We start from the raw sequence: 5915 nt of genomic DNA, 5'->3' as shown, positions 1-5915 counted from the left end.
TCTGTTCCTCAGAAGAGAAAAACAATAGGGTGTGGTTGGGAGAAAAGTAGAGACCCAGCCAAACAAATGCGTCCTGGAAAAACCACTCGTACAGCTAGAACAAACAGGTATGGCCACTCCACTAGCCCTGAGCAGAGCTCTGCACCAGTGCAGCTGGCAGATGTGTACGTAGCAACGCCATCCAATGCCCGTCTACCCAGGAACCACCACCAAACTTTTCAACGGTGGGAGCATTTTCCAAAAAAACAAAAAAACAATGGAAACTACCATGTGGGTATTGGAATGCACCATGGGAATACTTGGAAAGCAGCGCCTTACTGGGGGGGTCTCAGAAATGTCCCAGTGTACTGGCAGCCCTTGACTAACAGCAAAAGAGAAATGAGAGGGCTCGGTGCTCAAAGGCCCTGCTCCTCTCTCCCCCAGGACACACGGCCAAAGATGCTGCCTTAAGCTGCACACGTGACTTGCCTTGGCCAGGTTCTGTGCTGGCCTTGGGCACGACAGGCTGCTCTGAATCCTCCCCCGCTGCCCTCAGGCTCCTCTTTTGTTTCAGTCAGGCTTCTCCCAGGACCCAGTCATCAGGCATTACAGAGAGGGAAGAGTGTTAGATTCAGTCAAGGTGGAGGGGGAGAAGACTTTGCAATTAAACTGCTCATTAAGGAAATACCAACCTGAAGAAGCTAATTTGCACTGATCTATTTAAAATATCTAGCAGCAGATCAGGCTTGCATTGAGGTACGGCCCTTTTATGCACCAGCCAACTGGCTTTCTTTCAGAGCAGCGGCTATCAATAATTCCATGCTGAGGACCATCTGATAGGAAATCAACCGCTGGCCCCTGGAATGCCAGCATTCCCCACTGCTCTGTTTTCCCAGTTGTCAGCTCTGTTTATACATTGTCCATTTATAGCCAATCCAGCACCTGCTATGAACACCTCATCCTGCCAAGTGTGGAAGTGCATCTCAGAAAGAGCCACGATAGACTTTTTTCAGTTCCTTTTAACCTTCTCCCAGTCCGGGAGTTTGAATATTTGCATAGGAATTCTGAGGGAGGACATATTCTGTACAGAAAAGGCTAGATGGTCTGTTAAGAGTTAGCATTTTGCTCCACTGAAAAAAAAAGAGAGAGCAAGGGAACACATCCCCCTCCTCTTGAGAGACACAATGCTCTCTTTTTGAACAAGTCTGACACTGGGACGCGTTTAAAATAACCCCTCCAAAAAATTCCGCAGGGTGAAAACGCTCTGGAGAAGACGTAAGGAAGGCTTCCTTTTTCACTCTATTATGTAGCTTTTCAGCTCACTGTCAGGACAGTCGCTTAGCAGATAATGCTGCTTGCCGCTCAGATCCATTATGTAAAATATATTTTAAAACCCCTTCTTTCGTGCTGGAAACCCACCATGTGACCTAGATTAGGGTGGGCTTTTTTTTTTTCTTCCCTTGTTAACTATCCAGTTGCAAAGTGCCTAGAATTAATTCTCAAAATTCCACCCCTCCCCCCAATCCCGATATGCTCCTGTGCGTTTTGCTCTATGCAAAACAAAGTAAAATCAATGGCACACGCAGAATATTCATGAAGCGTGGGTTCATGGTTTCTAGAGGGTTGTGAAGGTCAAACCAGATGCGTGTGGATAACCGGCGGTGGTGGGGCAGCAGGCTCGATGCCCCAGCAAGCCTCCTCGTGCATAAGACTGTCCCCCTTTTAAAGCCCAGAGGGAGGCCCTGAGTAAGACCACGTGGGCAGAGGCAGCTGGGCTGAGGGGGCAGCATTCCTGAGCCCCAGTTCTGCTCTCAGCCGAGTGGGCAGCCCCATCTTTTCATGAGAGGACCCAGGGCTTGATGCTTCTTTTTTCTTGAAAAAAGAGTTGTCATCTGGATATAAAAGACAACCCAGGCAAGGTTGCCATTATTATTTGTCGTCCAGCAAAGCTAGGTGGTTGTGAAATCAGGAAAAGCAGAAGTGATTCAAGAAATAAAATCAGACAGCATGAAATTAAACACCCGTGAAAGTAGAACTGTTGCTCTGACACAACCTGTTTTCCTTGGCACAGGTCGGGGTCCTCAGCATTCCAGAGCATTCCAAAAACATGTAGCTTTTTGTTGCAGTCCATATAGGTTAAGCTAATCTTAGATTACATAGGCAGCAGTTATTTCTTTCCAGAGTGGGATTGTGCTTAATCAGTTACATGTTACTCCAATGCAAATCATCCTTGCTTACTTTTTGGTCATTCAACGGCCATCTGTTTTACCAACCTGGATTCTCTCACTCATCACAGAAGTCAAGCCCCCGTTACTGGAGATGATCTCTGAGATGCCCCGGCTGGAGAAAGGAATGTGCAAATTAGGAGACTACAAATCAGTTTGAAAACTCAATGACTCCTTCCCATAAATCTGTGTCCTTAATATTAAAAATCATTTAGAGGTGCTGAAAAGAAAGAGAACTGATCCCTGGCAGAAAACAGCAGCCCTACTGTCTTCGGGACACGGATTAGTAGTGGAGAGGGGTAACACAGATCTAAATCCATATTCTGCTACCAAAAATAGAAAAGAGGAAAACTTTGAAGCCAAAGAAGGCCTAAGAATAACCGTCAGCAAAGAGTTAGAGCGACGTGGACAGGAAGCAATGCTCAAGTGGCAGTTTTGTGCTGCCTTTTTTTTTTTTCCCCTCCTAGTGGCTTTCACATTCATCCTGTTAAAAAGACAGCTTTCAAAGACTTCCCTTCCCCACAAACACGGAGGCCTTCACAGCCTGACTTTCCACAGCAGCTCAGGGGCCTGGCGCTCCACAGCACTTCCAGGCAGCCCTTGGCTTTGGTGCTACTTCCCCCACGGATCCCTTCAATCTGTTTAAGGCTGAACAGTGAACCCTTCATAGACCACGTTCCACAGAGAGCCCTCAGTAGGAAACGGTTGCCTGAGCAAACATTTGTTTCCTGTTTTGCTTTTGATAATTTGACATTTCAACTCAACCTAGCTTTCCTCTTTTAAATTGTTTTTGAAGTCATGAATATCATCGAACCAGTGAAGTTTATTTTATCTCATGTGCTTTGAATGATGCTATTAAAAATACACTTGAATATATCTTATAAGAGGTATTGGAGTTAGAAGAGGTTCTTTGGAAACAAGAGAGTGAGGGAGCTTTGGAATGGCCTTGGGACAGCTGGAGAGGCGCAAGAGAGTAAGAGAGTTACTAGAAGGAGATCAGGTTGATGGGTGGTAATGAGGCAGCTTAAAGGCCTGAGGATGGAAATTAGGGTATGGGGGAGAATGTAAATAAGACAGACAATAAGATAGTATACCCTAACGCATATATATGGAATCTAAAAAATGGTACTGATGAACCCAGTAGCAGGGCAAGAGTAAAGATGCAGATGCAGAGATCGGACTTGGGGGGCAGGGTGCAAAGTGAGAGAGCAGCACTGACATATACACACTACCAAATGTAAGATAGATAGCTAGTGGGAAGCTGCTGCATAGCACAGGGAGATCAGCTTCATGACTGGGGACGTCCTGGAGGGGTGGGATTGTGAGGGTGGGAGGGAGGCTCAAGAGGGAGGGGATACGGGGATATATGTATAACACAGCTGATTCACTTTGTTGTACAGCAGAAACTGGCACAACAGTGTAAAGTAATTATAGTCCAATAAAGATCTAAAAAAAAAAAAAGACAACAGAGCCTCTGCTAGCCATACAACCTTACGCAATTTAGGAGGAGGCACAGGGCTAGGTTTCAGCCCTCACTCTTCCCTTTAGCCAGGTGCCCTTCTGCTAGGCAGAGCCTGCACATACAATATGTGGGGCTCGGGAAGAATGTGTGCAAGAGTTGAAAGGCCCAAATGGGGAAATTTAGAATTGGAAAGAAAAAAAAAAGAGTCACAGATGCTTCTGGTAGCATACAGGAAATCCTGTGCTGAATCATAGACCTTTGCTGGCGGGTATGGGTGGGGGAGGATGGTTGACAAAATGGATTTCTCCAAACTAGCTATATCAAAACATCCTAGTGGAACGTCTGATCCTTTGTCATGTTTCATGTGATACATGTATTGTTCATTTCACAAGAGCTTTGTGTTCATCGCATCTAATGAATAACGTCCAGGATTAATACAGTTTAATTTGTCAGGATCATAATCCGTGACTCGTTATAGTGTGAGCAGCCGTCAGCCAAGACCTGACACCATGTGGACTTCACAGGATGAAGAGCTGGGGACTTAACTGCCTTTATCTCAAAATTCTTGAATGTCTTATCCAAACAACTGGTTAAACTTCAGCCAAACCAAAAAAAAAAAAAAAAAAACAAACCATAACAACCTCCATTGGTCAGATTATTTTTCCAAGGTCATGGCCCCAATTCGTAATATAATCCCTTATCAATCTGTCTGAGTTAGGTCCATGAATTGCATCATGGTTAGCAAAATTGAAGTAGGCAAAAGTCAAAATCTCAAAGAAAATAAGAGAAGAAACAGAACATGACATTTCATACCTATAACATAATCAACAAGTAACAAACATACTACTCTCGCTCAGGACCTGAGCATTCAGTGACTACTAGGGAATCATTAATGTCTATGTGACAATTTACAGATTTTACCCTCCCTTAACAACAGTTCCATGCACCATCTTGTTGACTCCTTTGAGGTACACATGGTTTTGTCATCACCTTTTGATAGATGAGAAAATTGAGAATTCAGACAAGTTGAGAGACTTGCCCACGATCGTCCAAATAGCAAATGACAGAATCAAGGCTTCAATCCCAGGCCTTCTGGTTCAAACAAGCAATCTTGCTGATATACTGACTCCAGTTCAAACGAGACATCTCCTAATGGCCTTCTGCGTCATGGACAGGTCTACTTATTTCTGGGATGAAAAATAGCCTGATGTGGGATGGGATGAGCAATGATGTATCCTGGCAACTTCAACGACTTTGCTTTTGAACATCTATTTTAGTTTCTAAAGATTTTGTTCTGATTTTTATATATAAAATGATATTTTCTGTTGCAATTGACCCAGGAGTGCAACAATCAAAAGATTCAATAAAATCTATGGAATTGTAAAAGCCAATAGCAATATTATTAAAAATCATGATTTAAACAGAATAGGTCTTTGGGGTTTTTTAAAAATTTTTTTAATTTGTTATTTTTAACAAATAAAATTGTATATACTTAAGGTAAACAAAGTAATGCTTTTATATATTGTGAAATGATTACCACAATCAAACTAATTAACACATCCATCACCTCCCATAGTTATGTTTTTTTTTTTGGGGGGGGAGCTGTTTTTGTATGTGTGTGTGTGTGCTGAGAACACCTGAGATGTACTCTTAACAATGCTGTAAATGAGAAGCCCATGCACCGCAATGAAGACTCAATGCAGCCAAAAATAAAATAAAAATAAAATTTAAAATTTTTTTTAAAAACCAATAATATATACTTAAAAATTGCTAACTACAGTCACCATACTATACATTAGGTTTCCAAAACTTATTCATCTTATAACTGAAAGTTTATATCCTTTGATCAATATCTCCTTTTTCCCCTACTCCCCAGCCTCTGGTAACTACCATTTTCACTCTCCACACAGAACAGGTTTTGTCTGGTTTTATTTTGGTTGCCTTTGGCTGGTTTGGAGTGTTTATTTTAACATGAAAGCATCTAATGAAGTTTAAAGTAGGGCTTGCAAAGAACTCTCCGTTGAGGCCCATTCTAAAGGTTGGTGTATAGTCGATCAGTTCTCATTGTTTGATGACCAGCCATCCAGGTGAGAGGACAGTCTTGTGTGCCAGCCCAGCATCCAGATCAGTGACTTCATGTTAGAGCTAAGAATAAGGTCCTTTATGCAGTCCCTCTGCCAACTGCCAAACACATTTTTGGAAGAGTAAGATGTTAACTGATTTCGGTTAACAACAGCCTCTCAGTTATC

Source organism: Hippopotamus amphibius, chromosome 1 (assembly GCF_030028045.1).
Source record: "Hippopotamus amphibius kiboko isolate mHipAmp2 chromosome 1, mHipAmp2.hap2, whole genome shotgun sequence".
NCBI lineage: Eukaryota > Metazoa > Chordata > Mammalia > Artiodactyla > Hippopotamidae > Hippopotamus > Hippopotamus amphibius.
The sequence above is the reverse complement of the archived record's forward strand: the minus strand, read 5'-3'. Positions refer to the sequence as shown.